At 38.9% G+C, this 14,951-nt stretch overlaps 1 long non-coding RNA gene across 1 annotated transcript in view; it reads right to left on the reverse strand.

Moving 5' to 3' along the window:
- The window catches only part of LOC123327686, a 55,851-nt gene that overhangs the window by 17,795 nt on the left and 23,105 nt on the right, over nt 1-14,951 (reverse strand). Inside the window, exon 2 of the long non-coding RNA XR_006542346.2 lies at nt 3,188-3,332. This is a non-coding gene — a long non-coding RNA (uncharacterized LOC123327686). The remainder of the gene's footprint in view (nt 1-3,187; nt 3,333-14,951) is intronic.

Genomic DNA, 14,951 nt, shown 5'->3' on the forward strand with positions numbered 1-14,951 from the left:
CTTCATCTTATATCTCAAAGTATTCAAATATTATCCCAATATAATTTTGCAATGTTATTCCATCTCTTTAATCTCTTTACTCCCTAAGAAGGCACTTCATGCCTTCTCTCCTGTTTCTGAAACTCCAAAATATCTTCCCCATTCTCATTCTTAGCCTATGACTTTGCTTTATATCTTATCAAGCAATCATGTCCTCATTATCCTTTCACCAACCTATATTTCAAGGAGAGTTGATGGTCTGAGATTTTACCCTACTTGTAAGCTAACAACCTAGCTTACCACAGAGCCATGAATGCTAACAGGAGACACATGACCCCTGGGTAGGAGACAAAGACTTTATCGCTCGTAGCATGGCAGACAACACATGCGTCAGCATATTTACTGTCAGCTCCCTTTGTCCCATGCCCCTCACAGGTGAGCCCAGATGGATGCTTATGCATGCTCTCAGTTGTGTTATAAGAAAGGAATCCTCAGACTAGGGGCCCATATCTTTTATAATAGGTAGCAGGTTAGCCTACCTTTTTCTCCAGAGAGAGACAAAATCACAGTTTTCCAAGACGGTTCATTACACCAACATTCTTGGAAAGATATTTGGACATAAATGAGTCAGTGCCTCTGTTTTCAAAATGTGCAAAACCATGAGCAACTCATGAATTGTCTCTCAATATTACTTGGTTCTGGACCACAGTCATTTTTCTGTCTAAGGCTTCTATACAAACTCTCCTTGTATAGAGGGAATCCCATCTCTTTTGTTTACTCTTTGATATCTCTCTTTCAATTTCTTTCCTCTACTAGATCATTCATATCATCAACCATAACTAAACACTGTAGTAATTCCCATAATTTTTAAAAGGAGGAGAAAGAAAAAAACTTTCTTGACCTCATGTCTTCCTCCAACATCTGACTTGTTTCTTTTTTCTCTCTCACAAATTCACATGCACTATTTTTCCTCAGTCTCATTTTCTTCACCTTCCACCTCTCATTTTTGAATCTACCCTAGTTAAGTTCTATTCCCACCTCTCCACTGAAAAACTGTTTTTGTCAAAGCTGTTGATGACCACCACATTCCTTAATCCAGTGGTCAATTCTGAAGCCTCATCTTACCTGAATCTCATCAACATTTGACACAGTTAATTAGTCTCGTCTTCTTGAACCACTTTCTTCACCTGACTTCCAAATCCTCCTAATTTACTCCTTGTATCACTGCCTACGTGCCTCTCTTCAGTCTTCTTTATTCACTTCCATTGTGATCTCAACCTGTGTGGTGACTTTAAATACCATCTGTACTCTGATGACTCCTGAATGTATTTCTACTGCCTTAGCCTCCCCAAACAGAGATTCTTATATATGACTGTGTACTTAACTTTTTCTCTTAGATGCTTAAGTTTAACAAGTCCAAAACAAAGTCTTAATCTACTAATTCCCTCCCTGAAACCCTCTATAGGTCCTAATTATCCTACAATTTTGCCTATTTCCATAAGGTCACCACCATTAACAAGATGTTCACACCCAAAACCATGGAACCATCCCTGATTCCTTCCTGACATCCTCATAAATAATCATCAATAAATCCTATGGATTTTACCTACTAAATGTACTCAAAAGCCACCATCTCCACAAACATTCCATTACAAGCTGCCATCATGTCTTCCATGGTTTATTGTAACAATCTTCTAACTTGCCCCCTATTCTATTCCCTGTGCAGCGTTCTGAGTGTTAAAAATCCTCAATGACTTGTCATCACACTTAGAATAAAATCCTAGTTCCTTGCTGTGGTCTACAAGGACTTACATAACGTATATAAAATTCCAGGTCCTTGCCATGGTCTACAAGGACTCCCGTAATGTACATGCTCCACCACCTCTCGGACTTCACTCTTCCACTTCCCCACTATGCTCCAAACACAGAAAACTCCTCCTGATTCTTCAAACACTCCACACATGCTCTTCCCACAGAACCTTTGCTTTTGAAGTTCCTTCTATATGGAAAAGCCCTCCCTAGATAACTGCATGACTCATTTTCTCACTTCTTTCAGATTTCTGCTCAAATGTCTCTTTAGTAGAAAGAACTTACTTGAACACCACATCCCAAAATAGCATAATCTGTCCATTACTCTCTATCCTCTTATCTGCTTTATTTCTCTTGTGGCACTTAGCACTGACATTATATAGCTAGTGAATTTCAGTGACTCTAAGATGTTATCGGTTGAAACATGTGCCATTATTTTATATACCCATCGAGAAAGAGAAACTCTGACAAATAAAATCATGTCATCTTTCTTATCGCTTAGAATTTTTATTTTATACTCATTGAAATTGGTCTTTTAGGCTTATTTAGACTTTTTTTTTAAAATCATATATCCTTCACACACAAAAAAGGAAACTATAAGCAAAATAAATCAATTAAATTATATCTAGGATATCTTTACAATTGGAATTCAATATTCTGATATATTCTTCATCTCATACTCAATGTCACTGTTTTTCCACCCACTATCTCACTAATAAAATGGAACACAGCTTCATCTACTTGCTAGTGGCTTTCTTTTCTAGGACTCATAAAGCAAGAAATATGGAATTGTGGTCATTCTTCAAATAATATTACTTGCTTCTCTAATATCAAATTTATGTCTCATTGCTCTATTTCTGAGCCTGGATGTCTACCAATAACTTTTCTTTTTCAGCTATATCAGAATACCACATTTTGAAGATATTTTAAACAGCATTTAAAGTCCACATATTCAGTACCAACAATGCATGTAATTCAATTGTGTTTATAGTTACAAACAGATAACTAAGTTCACACAGAAAAATGACTCTGACTGCTCTCTGTCCAACTGTGGTTATAAGAGGCCAATGACTATAAAATGCATTCCATTTTTTTCCAGAAATTTAAAATGTGAAAAAATGCATGTCTTCAAATCAATTAAATATAATAATGTTTGTCTCTACCACTAGAATATGGGAGTACTGGGAGGCCAGGAAATTGTTTTGTTTTGTTCACTGACTATATTCTCATCATCTAGCAGTGTATTTGAAAAATAGTATAAGTTCAAGAAGTGTCTATTGAATAAATGAATAGATAAACTTCTGCCTTTACCACTAATAATTAACTCTAGTATTTCAGACTTAAAATCCCCAAGATGAAAAGTTCAATTGACTTAATTACCATTCAATATAAGCTATACCTGCTGGGGAGACAACTAGCTGTAGGTAGATCTCCCTAGATCTCTGACAAGCCGTCTAGTCCTTCACACATGTAGCCGGCCATCTTTGACATTGTCACCCACCTTAGAACTCTGCTTACAGTAACCATGGCTTCCATTGGGAAACCTAGAAAAAGAAAGAAAATTCAGCTCTCAGAAACCTGTGAGGTTTTATAACAACTCCTCATGGTGGAAGGACCGGCTTCTTTGCCTAAGCTAGAAACCCAGGCCTAGATTCCTCCCGCTGAGGTATTCCAAGCCGTCACCCTTCCTCAGACCTTCACCACCCCTGAGAAACTGCCAGGGACCCGTGGCCCCTTTCTCATTCCCAGTCTACAGAACTTCCTCTTCTTCTTGTCAGTCTCTTAGAATCATTCTTCCTCCTTGTCGCTATAGCCACATTGCAAAAGCCCTTCAATGGGCATTACCCCCAAAATGCTGACCTCAGGTATCTTTCCCCAAAATTGTTGATCAAGGAATTTAAGTCTGGCTACTTGCATGAAATAGTGTAATGGAATACAGGAGAATACAAGAGAATATAGAATATAAGAGAATACAGGAGAACATGTGTATATTGGCTTTATGTTATTAACATATGACTGGCAGTAAATCATTCTGCCAGTATTCTCATCCAGTTGTCTCCCAAGACAGGACCCAGGTTCCAGTTGGGTTCTCCATATTGTCATGTACAAAGTGGCACCTGACTTGAGACTAAGCACTTGATTTTAGCCCTCGCTGCTCAGGAACGATGCCTGCTCTATCCTGCTGCTTTACTTTCCTGTGTAGTATAGGTACCTCCAGACCCAAATAATGTCAAAAGAGGAAGGCCAGAGGTAGGACGATTATCTGATATTTCCTATAATTCTCAACCATTAAATTATGTTACTATAAGCCATATAAAGGTGGCAATGACATGTATATTAATTTTATTTCATTCATATACAATAGTCCTCGCCTTTTCCACAGGGCATATATCCTAGGACCCCCAGTGGATGCCCTGCTGAAAACTCTATATAGGCTATGTTTTTTTCCTTTACATACATACCTATGTAAAATTTAATTTATAATTAGTCACATTAAGAGACTGGGCTTCCTAGGTGGCACTAGAAATAAAGAACTCTAATGCGGGAGTCATAAGAGATACAGGTTTGATCCCTGGGTCAGGAAGATACTCTGAAGGAAAGCATGACAACCCACTCCAGTATTCTTGTCCGGCCCATGGACAGAGTTGCCTGATGGGCTACAGTCCATAGGGTTGCAAAGAGTCAGCCACTACTGAAGCAATTCAGCATGAATGCACAGTAAAAGATTAACAACCATAACTCAAAATAGAACAATATAGCAATATACTGTGATGAAAGGTATGTGAATGTTGTGTGGTCTCTCTCTGGAAGCATCTTATTGTACAAATTTAATGTCTTTTCCATCCAAAAGAAGCAGTCGTCCCTCACTGTGGCCATTTCTTTTGCTGTTTAAGGTATAACAGCAAAACTAGCACAAATTTCTTTTACTGTCTTCACTATTTCATAGACAGAAGATTCATTCTTACTGTAGAATTTAGCAATCTCAGCAAAAGAGTGTTTATCTCTCCTTATGAAGTCCAGAACTGTCACCCTTTCACTTAAAGGAAATACTTAGGCATATCTAAATTGCCAGCATCACTACTCTTGTGCTTCGAGGGCATTAAATACAATAAGAGTGACTTGAACACAAGCACTGTGATACTAAGACAGTGGATCTGATAACGGAGATGGCTACTAAATGACTAATGTGGGGCGGGAGGGAATACCCTGAACTAAAAGTGTGACTCACTTCCTGGGTGGGACATAGAAAGACCCTGCAAGATTTCATCACTCTACTCAGAATGGCACACAATTTAAAACTCATGAATTGTTCCTTTCTGCCACTTTCCATTTAATATTTTCAGATCGCAGTTGTCCGTGGGTAAATGAAATCGTGGAAAGCAAATCAGCAGATGAGGAGGAACTTGCCTATCGCCTGATTCCATGAGGAATTTAAGGCAGCTGAGGAATATAAGGAAGATATTTAATGATGAACGTTGAAACAAAAAGGGGTTGCTGCTTAACCTGGAAATTCAATTTAGCAGAGTGGTTCATTCAAAATGTTCCAGTTAAGTAAGATTTAATTATGTTTTATATTTGTATTTACCAATATAACATTTGTTCTTACTCAGGCAGTGGAGAGAGTTCTTGAATGATTTGTCAAGCCTGAGAGGAAAAAGGTTCTGTTTTTGTTTTATAACAAGGTAATTAGTATTTCCCTGTTACTTTTCTAAATTTTCAGACATTTCTAAGGCACCAAAACTGAGAGGGGAGAAGGGAGGCAGGCAATGGAAGTAACATGTTTTAAAATATATTACCTGGGCCAATAATTTTAAAAACAGTATAAACTAAAACACTCTATTTCATGTGGAGATAATTCATGTGAGTTTTTGGCTGAGGTACAAAGACCAACAACAAAACAGTGGTTTCTAAACTCTTTGATATTCTAAGGGGAGGTACTGCTGCTGCTGCTGCTAAGTCGCTTCAGTCGTGTCCGAGTCTGTGTGACCCCAGAGATGGCAGCCCACCAGGCTCCCCCGTCCCTGGGATTCTCCAGGCAAGAACACTGGAGTGGGTTGCCATTTCCTTCGCCAATGCATGAAAGTGAAAAGGGAAAGTGAAGTCACTCAGTCGTGTCCGACTCTCCGCGACCCCATGGACTGCAGCCTACCAGGCTCCTCCATCCATGGGATTTTCCAGGCAAGAGTACTGGAGTGGGGTGCCATCGCCTTCTTCAAAGAGGAGGTACTAGACTGCCCCTATTAAAACTGGTTACTTAAATCCCTATTTCATTATTCACCTAAAGGCACCTTTTTGAAGTTAAAGATGCAAAAAGAGAGAAAGAGAGAATTTCTTTGGAGAAGGTTGTTGCAAACTTTGGGGTTTCCCTGACTACACTTTGTCCAGAGAGGAAAATGGTGTCTTGTCATTCCCTCTTTACCTTAGGCCAAGCTGGGAGGGGGGGGGGGAGGCCTGTATGCGAACCTCTTAGAGAAGTTAACCTATGCTTCCAGAAGGTGAGGAGCATGAAGCCTGGTGGAGAAGCTGTACCTGGAGCAGCCCAAGGTGGCTGAGCAAGAGAGGGAAAGAGATGTACCGAGGATTTCCTGCTTTTTTTTTTAGCAATAGTGGACACGGACTCATATGTAGCTCTGGGGGGCTACAGTTAGGCTATGTGGGCCTAACTTAGATACTTGTTGAATCAGGTTCAATAGCACTTCCTGGAAGGAAGTTCTGGTGATGCTCTGGGACTAATGGATGAAGCCTATATAGCCTGCAGGATTAGAGGCATTGCCTAAATGTGGGCGACTACAGCGGGAGGCCTTCTGTAAGAAGCGCCTTCAAGAAATCTAGGAAATCTATCCATTAGAGGAAGTTATGGTTTGCATGTTTGTATCCCCCTGCCTCAAAATTTATATATTGAAATCCTTATTCCCAATAGGATGATATTAAAAGGTGGGACATTTGGGAGATGCTCAGTCATGAGGGTGGAGTGTTCATGAGTGGAATTAATGCCCTTATGAAAGAAACCCCCTCAGTGCTCCCTAGTCAGGTTCATCCACGTTGTTGCATATGAAAGAATTACTCTCTTTTTTAAGGAGGCCAAATAATATTCCATCATATAAATCACATTTTCTTTATCCTTTCATCTCTCAATGGATAGTGTGTTGTTTCCATAAATTGCTTATAGTGAATAGTGCTGCAATGAACATGAAATTGCAGATATCTCTTTGAGATCCTGACTTCAATTCTTTTGGATAGATGCCCAGGCATAAGATTGTTGAATCATATGGTACAGTACTTCTATTTTTAACTTTAGGAGGAATCTCTATACTGTTGTGGTAGTGGCTGTACCAGTTTACATTTCCACCAACAGTGTAAGAGAGTTCTAATTTTCCCACATTCTCACCAACAATATTTTTGGTTTTTATAATAGCCATCATAATATTTTGAAAAGTGAAATAAGCCATATCTATCTATCTATCTATATAAAATCACAAATATTGCATGATTCCTTTTGTATGAGGTACCTCAGTTCAGTTCAGTTCAGTCGCTCAGTCATGTCCAGCTCTTTGCGACCCCATGAATTGCAGCACACCAGGCCTCCCTGTCCATCACCAACTCCCGGAGTTCATTCAAACTCATGTCCATCGAGTCAGTGATGCCATCCAGCCATCTCATCCTCTGTCGTCCCCTTCTCCTCCTGCCCCCAATCCCTCCCAGCATCAGAGTCTTTTCCCATGAGTCAACTCTTCGCATGAGGTGGCCAAAGTACTGGAGTTTCAGCTTTAGCATCAGTCCTTCCAAAGAACACCCAGGACTGATCTCTTTTAGAATAGACTGGTTGGATCTCCTTGCAGTCCAAGGGACTCTCAAGAGGCTTCTCCAACACCACAGTTCAAAAGCATCAATGCTCAGCTTTCTTCACAGTCCAACTCTCACATCCATACGTGACCACAGGAAAAACCATAGCCTTGACTAGACAGACCTTTGTTGGCAAAGTAATGTCTCTGTTTTTGAATATGTTATCTAGGTTGGTCATAACTTTCCTTCCAAGGAGTAAGTGTCTTTTAATTTCATGGCTGCAGTCACCATCCGCAGTGATTTTGGACCCCAGAAAAATAAAGTCTGACACTGTTTCCACTGTTTCCCCATCTATTTCCCATGAAGTGATGGGACCAGATGCCATGATCTTAGTTTCCTGAGGTACCTAAAATAGTCAAATTCATAGAAGCAGAGAGTAGAAAGATGGTTCCCAGGGGCTGCGGGTGGGGTAAATGGGGAGTTGATGTTCAATGGGTATAAGATTTCAGTTATGCAAAATGAATGCATTCTAGAGATGAGTTTACTTGTTGTAGCTAACAGTACTGGACTGTGCACTAAAAATTAATGCTAAGTAGGTAGGTCTCATGCTAAGTGTTTTTACCACACACACACACACACACACACACACACAGGGTTGGAAGGGATGAGAAAACTTTTTCAGATGATGAATATGTTTATTACCTTTACTGTGGTATATGTATGTGTCCAAAGACACCAAGTTGTATATATTAAATATGTGCAGGGTTTTGTATATCAATTATACCTCAACAAAGCTATTTTTTTTTTAAAGAGGCATATTTAGTGTGACCTCTGCAGGCTAATAGGTCACATTCTAATCCTGCTCTCCCTGTCATTCATACCAGGGATCTGCCATTATCTCCTGGAAAAAATGTCAAATAGCCTTGAATGACAATGTAACCGTATAATTACCTTCCTTTGTTCTTTTTCCCAGTTAACTGTTTTAGGAGGCTTAGGTCTTTTCCTACACATATTTCTGTCTTTTGTAGTGCTTATCTGCATACCCTTTGCCACCACAAGCTAAAACGTAGATAAACTGTTTTAAAAAAAGACTTTATTTTTTAAGAGTAGTTTTAGGGTCAGTAAAAAACAAAGTTACTGTAACTCTTTGAGAATTATACATATATAATGTTGTTTTATATATATAATATCTACTTTATATATATAATTTTGTTACATATATATTACCACTGTATTTGTTTTTATTGTGGTAAAGTGTACATAACAAAGGTTATCATTTTAAGCATTTTAGGTGTACGGTTCAGTGGCATTAAGTATATTCACATTGTCAGGCAACCATCATCATCATTCATCTCCAGAATTTGTCATCATCCTAAACTGAAGCTCTGCCTATTAAACAGGAATTCCCCATCAGTTTTGGAAAACATTGTTTTACTTTCTGTCCTATCAATTTGACTACTCTAAGTATTTTATGGAAATGGAATCATAATATTTGCTCTTTTGCATCTGGCTTTTTCACTAACTATAATGTTTTCAATATTCATCTGTGTTGTAGCATGTGTCAGAATTTCCTTTTTAAGGCTGAATAATACACCATTGTGTATATGTATCACATTTTATTTATCCATGCATCTGATGGTAGACATTTGGGTTATTTCCACCTGAAGGCTCTACACATGGACATCAGCAGATGGTCAATATTGAAATCATATTGATTATATTCTTTGCAACCAAAGATAGAGAAGCTTTATACAGTCAGCAAAAACAAGACTGGGAGCTGACTGTGGCTCAGATCATGAACTCTTTATTGCAAAATTCAGATTTAAATTGAAGAAAGTAGGGAAAACCACTAGACCATTCAGGTATGCTGCTGCTATTGCTTCAGTTGTGTCCAACCCTGTGCGATCCCATATACAGCAGCCTACCAGGCTTCTCTGTCCCTGGGATTCTCCAGGCAAGAACACTGGAGTGGGTTCAGGTATGACTTAAATCAAATCCCTTACGATTATACAGTGGAAGTGAGAAATAGATTCAAGGGATTAGATCTAATAGACAGAGTGCCTGAAGAACTATGGATGGAGGTTCATGACACTGTACAGGAGGCAGGGATCAAGACCATCCCCAAGAAAAAGAAATGTAAAAAGGTCAAATGGTTTTCTGAGGAGGCTTTACAAATAGCTGTGAAAAGAAGAGAAGTGAAAGGCAAAGGAGAATAGGAGAAATAACCCATTTGAATGCAGAGTTCCCAAGAATAGCAAGGAGAGATAAGAAAGCCTTCCTCAGTGATCAAGGCAAAGAAACAGAGGAAACAATAGAATGGGAAAAACTAGAGATCTCTTCAAGAAAATTAGAGATACCAAGGGAAAATTTCATGCAAAGATGGGCACAACAAAGTACAGAAATGGTATGGACCTAACAGAAGCAGAAGATATTAAAAAGAGGTGTCAAAAATACACAGAAGAACTATACAAAAAAGATCTTCACTATCACACCCTAGGTGTGATCACATAGAGCCAGGTATCCTGGAATGAGAAGTAAAGTGAGCCTTAGGAAGCATCACTATGAACAAAGTTAGTGGAGGTGATGGAATTCCAGTTGAGCTTTTTCAAATCCTAAAAGATGATGCTGTGCAAGTGTTGAACTCAACATGCCAGCAAATTTGGAAAACTCAGCAGTGGCCATAGGACAGAAAAAGGTCAGTTTTCATTCCAATCCCAAATAAAGTCAATGCCAAAGAGTGCTCACACTACCACACAACTGTACTCATCTCACACGCCAGTAAAGTAATGCTCAAGATTCTCCAAGCCAGGCTTCAACAATAAGCCAGGCTTCGCAAGTGAACTGTGAACTTCCAGATGTTCAAGCTGGTTTTAGAAAAGGCAGAGGAACCAGAGATCAAACTGCTCCCATACATGGATCATCAAAAAAGCAAGAGTTCCAGCAAAACATCTATTTCTGCTTTATTGACTATGTCAAAGCCTTTGTGTGGTTCACAATAAACTGTGGAAAATTCTGAAAGAGATGGGAATACCAGACCACCTTACCTGCCTTCTGAGAAATCTGTATGCAGGTCAGGAAGCAACAGTTAGAACCGGACATGGAACAACAGACTGGTTCCAAATAAGGAAAGGAGTACGTCAAGGCTGTATATTGTCACCCTGCTTATTTAACTTATATGCAGAGTACATCATGAGAAATGCTGGGCTGGATGAGGCACAAGCTGGATTCAAGATTTCCGGGAGAAATATGAATAACCTCAGATATGCAGATGACACCACCCTTAAGGCAGAAAGTGAAGAACTAAAGAGCCTCTTGATGAAAGTGAAAGAGGAGAGTGAAAAAATTGGCTTAAAGCTCAACATTCAGAAAACTAAGATCATGGCACCTGGTCCCATCATTTCATGGCAAACAGATGGGTAAACCATGGAAAACAGTGACAGACTTAATTTTTGGGGGGCTCCACAATCACTGCATATGGTGACTGAAGCCATGAAATTAAAAGATGCTTGCTCCTTGGAAGAAAATTTATGACCAACCTGCTGCTGCTGCTGCTAAGTTGCTTCAGTAGTTTCCGACTCTGCGTGACCCCATAGACAGCAACCCACCAGGCTCCACCGTCCCTGAGATTCTCCCGGCAAGAACACTGGAGTGGGTTGCCATTTCCTTCTCCAATGCATGAAACTGAAAAGTGAAAGTGAAGTCGCTCAGTTGTCCGACTCTTTGCGACCCCATGGACTGTAGCCTACCAGGCTCCTCTGTCCATGGGATTTTCCAGGCAAGAGTACTAGAGTGGGTTGCCATTGCCTTCTCCGATGACCAATCTAGATGGTATATTAAAAAGCAGTGCCATTACCTTGCCGACAAAGGTCCATATAGTCAAAGCTATGGTTTTTCTAGTAGTCATGCATGGATGTGAGAGTTGGACTATAAAGAAAGCTGAGCACTAAAGAATTGATGCTTTTGAACTGTGGTGTTGGAGAAGACTCTTGAGAGTCCCTTGTACTTCAAGGAGATCCAGCCAGTCCATCCTAAAGGAGATCAGTCCCAGGTGTTCACTGGAAGGACTGATGCAGAAGCTGAAACTCCAATACTTTGGCCACCTGATGCGAAGAACTGACTCATTGGAAAAGACCCTGTTGCTCAGAAAGATTGAAGGTGGGAGGAGAAGGGAATGACAAAGGATGATATGGTTGGATGGCATCACCGACTCAAAGGACATGAGTTTGAGTAAACTCCGGGAGTTGGTGATGTTCAGGGAGGCCTGGCATGCTGCAGTGCATGGGGTCGCAAAGAGTCGGACACAATTGAGCAACTGAACTGAACTGGAGTTAACCCTCCAGGCTCCTCTGTCCATGGGATTCTCCATGCAAGAATACTCTGCCTATGACTGGGCTAGCTCTGGGCTTACTTGGAATACTTATCACCACGTGACACTTAACTCGTTCTTTATTCAGAACCTTTCGATATTTTCTTAGCCTACCCAGAGTAAGAAATCCAAAGCTTTACTTCTCTCCCAAGACTGTCGACCATGGGATTTCAGAAAAAAGTCAATGCATCCATAATGATAGCCATCCAAATTTCCTTGTTTTCCTCATTGTGTGGAAAGGAGTTGTTTGCTACTTTCTAATGACAGAAAGATTCTGCTCTGTCTCATACCCTTTGGTTGTTTCTTCTGCTCCTTAGACCCCACAGCTTGACCCAGGTGAAGTGCTGAGGAAACCCAAAACCACAGTCAGGGAACAACTTACTGTAGGGTATGTTTACTGCTGAGAAGCAAATTGGTAGTGCAGAGAATCTACTGGGAAAAACATATCAGAACACAGAACAAAATACAAAGAGGTGGAATCAATGAGGAAAAGCAAAATATGAAGACAGATTCAGGAAACCCAACAAGGGATTAATTCAACATCTGGGACTTCTGGAACTCAGAAGGAGGCAAACTGGAAATTAAATTATGAGATGAAATTTCCTTGAGTAGCAAGAGACTGGAGGTATGAATTAACGAGGTTTACCAAATGTTAGGAAAGATTACTGTAGTAATAGAGGGAGACACACCTTCACTTCTAACCATGTTGGATTTAGAGGAACTAGGTTTACCCTCTCACATTAAATAATGAGAAAACCAGACAATTATATGCAATAACCATGATCAATGAGAAAAAAGGAAACAAATGACACGAACTCTACAAATGTCCTCATTTCTACAGTTCGACTATCATGTTGAAATTCCTGAAATTTGAGAATAAACAATTATAAGAATAGAACATGTGGGATACTGAGGAAACAAAAATATTCTAATACTCAGGTATGGGAAAAAGAGAAATAAAAAAGCAAAATATATAGGATTAAATAGAGCTTTTATATTCTCATAATAGGTAAATATAGCTGTAGGCTTAATGGTGAAGCTCATAGTCCAATATTTTGGCCACCTGATGAGAAGAGCTGACTCATTTGAAAAGACCCCGATTCTGGGAAAGATTGAAGGCAGGAGGAGAAGGGGACGACAGAGGATGAGATGGTTGGATGGCATCACCGACTCAATGGACGTGAGTTTGGGAAAACTCTGGCAGTTGGTGATGGACAGGAAGGCCTGGTATGCTGCGGTTCATGGGGTCACAAAGATTCAACACGACTGAGCGACTGAATTGAACTGAACTGAACTGATAGGCTTAAGCACAAGCAGAATTTAAATATGAGAAGAAATTCTAAATTATCAAATTTTAAAAAGCAATAGAGATAAATTTGACATTGACAGACTATGTAATGAAGAGAGGAAATAATGACAACAAGGTAAAATATCCAGAAAACATACAACATAATGGAAAGAATAAAATTAAGAATATCAATGCTAACTAAATTTTTTATCATGGCCATTATTAAAAATAATTTAAATATGAAATTCATCTGAAACAAAGTTGCAAAAAAACACTGAAAATGAAGACATGGGCAAAGATATAGCAGGTAAATACAAATAGAATGCAAATGTGAAAATATCAATAAACAACAAGACCAAAAACATTAAACTGAATCATTATTTAATGACAAGAGATATAATCCGCCTAGATTCAGAAAAGTTTTGTCCCATAATTTATGCACAAAATAGCATATCCATCAATACATAAAAAGGTTTATAAGTATAGTTAGGTCTTTAAAGAAATATAGTGGAAGAATTTAATGTAACTTTTCTGGAATTTGATAGCTCAAGTAAATAAAAAATAAGGAAAGACATAGATTATTTTAATAATACAATCAACAAGCTATAAAAAACTATGTCTTACATCAGAGAACATATATTCTCTGCTTAAATCCATAGAACATGCCTAAAAATTAATCATGTTCTTGGCCACAAAGAAAACAATAATTCTATAAAGCAGAGATTTTATAGACTTACATTCTCTGCTAATAATTCAACACAGAGAGAAAAAATAAATCATCATCAAAAAACTTAACTACTTGGAAATTAAAATGTGCTATTAAAAAAAATCCTAAATCAAAATAGAAATCTTAACCGAAGGAAAGAAAATGAGCTAAAAAGGAAAATGAGAAGTCATGATACCCAAACCTATAGAACACAGTTAAGAAAAAAGAAATTTTATAGCCTTAGTTCAGTTCAGTTCAGTCGCTCAGTCGTGTCCGACTCTTTGTGACCCCATGAATCGCAGCACGCCAGGCCTCCCTGTCCATCACCAACTCCCGGAGCTCACTCAGACTCACGTCCATCTGGTCGGTGATGCCATCCAGCCATCTCATCCTCTGTCGTCCCCTTTTCCTCCTGCCTTTTATTAAAAATAAAAAGAAAGATTAAAGATAAATGAGAAAAGCATGCAACTTATGCTATGAGGACAACAAAATAGCCTGAAAGCAGCAGGAGGAGTCCAAGTTCCTTCTGAGCAGGAACTTTCTTTTACCTATTGTCACAAAATGTTCACTTACTTAGAATAGCACTCAATAATTATTTGTGATATCAATGGAAAGATAAATAAGAGTAAAAGCTTGTGTTTTGTAAAGACCAATCAAATAGCAGACAAGCACAGATTAGGATGAAAGGGATAGAATAAAACGCACAAAATTAAGAATGACAAAACAGATATAATTAGAGATAGGGATACGATTTAAATGATTATAAAAGAACATTATGTGCAATTCTGTGGTAATGAACTTGAAAATCAAGAGAAACTAGATGATTTCCTGGAAAAATAAAACTACTAGGGTAGAAAGATGTTATTTTACTTCCTATATTTTCTTCCTGGACACTGAGACTTTCTGCTATTAGGTTGAGACCATGAGACCGAGATCCCGTCAAATGAGTGAGAATACAAGTGATATAAGCCATTTTCAGGGTCTGGCACCTAAAAATATCCTGCTCGTTCCACTAGTCC

The sequence above is a fragment of the Bubalus bubalis genome, chromosome 10 (genome assembly GCF_019923935.1).
Source record: "Bubalus bubalis isolate 160015118507 breed Murrah chromosome 10, NDDB_SH_1, whole genome shotgun sequence".
In the NCBI taxonomy this organism is placed as follows: domain Eukaryota; kingdom Metazoa; phylum Chordata; class Mammalia; order Artiodactyla; family Bovidae; genus Bubalus; species Bubalus bubalis.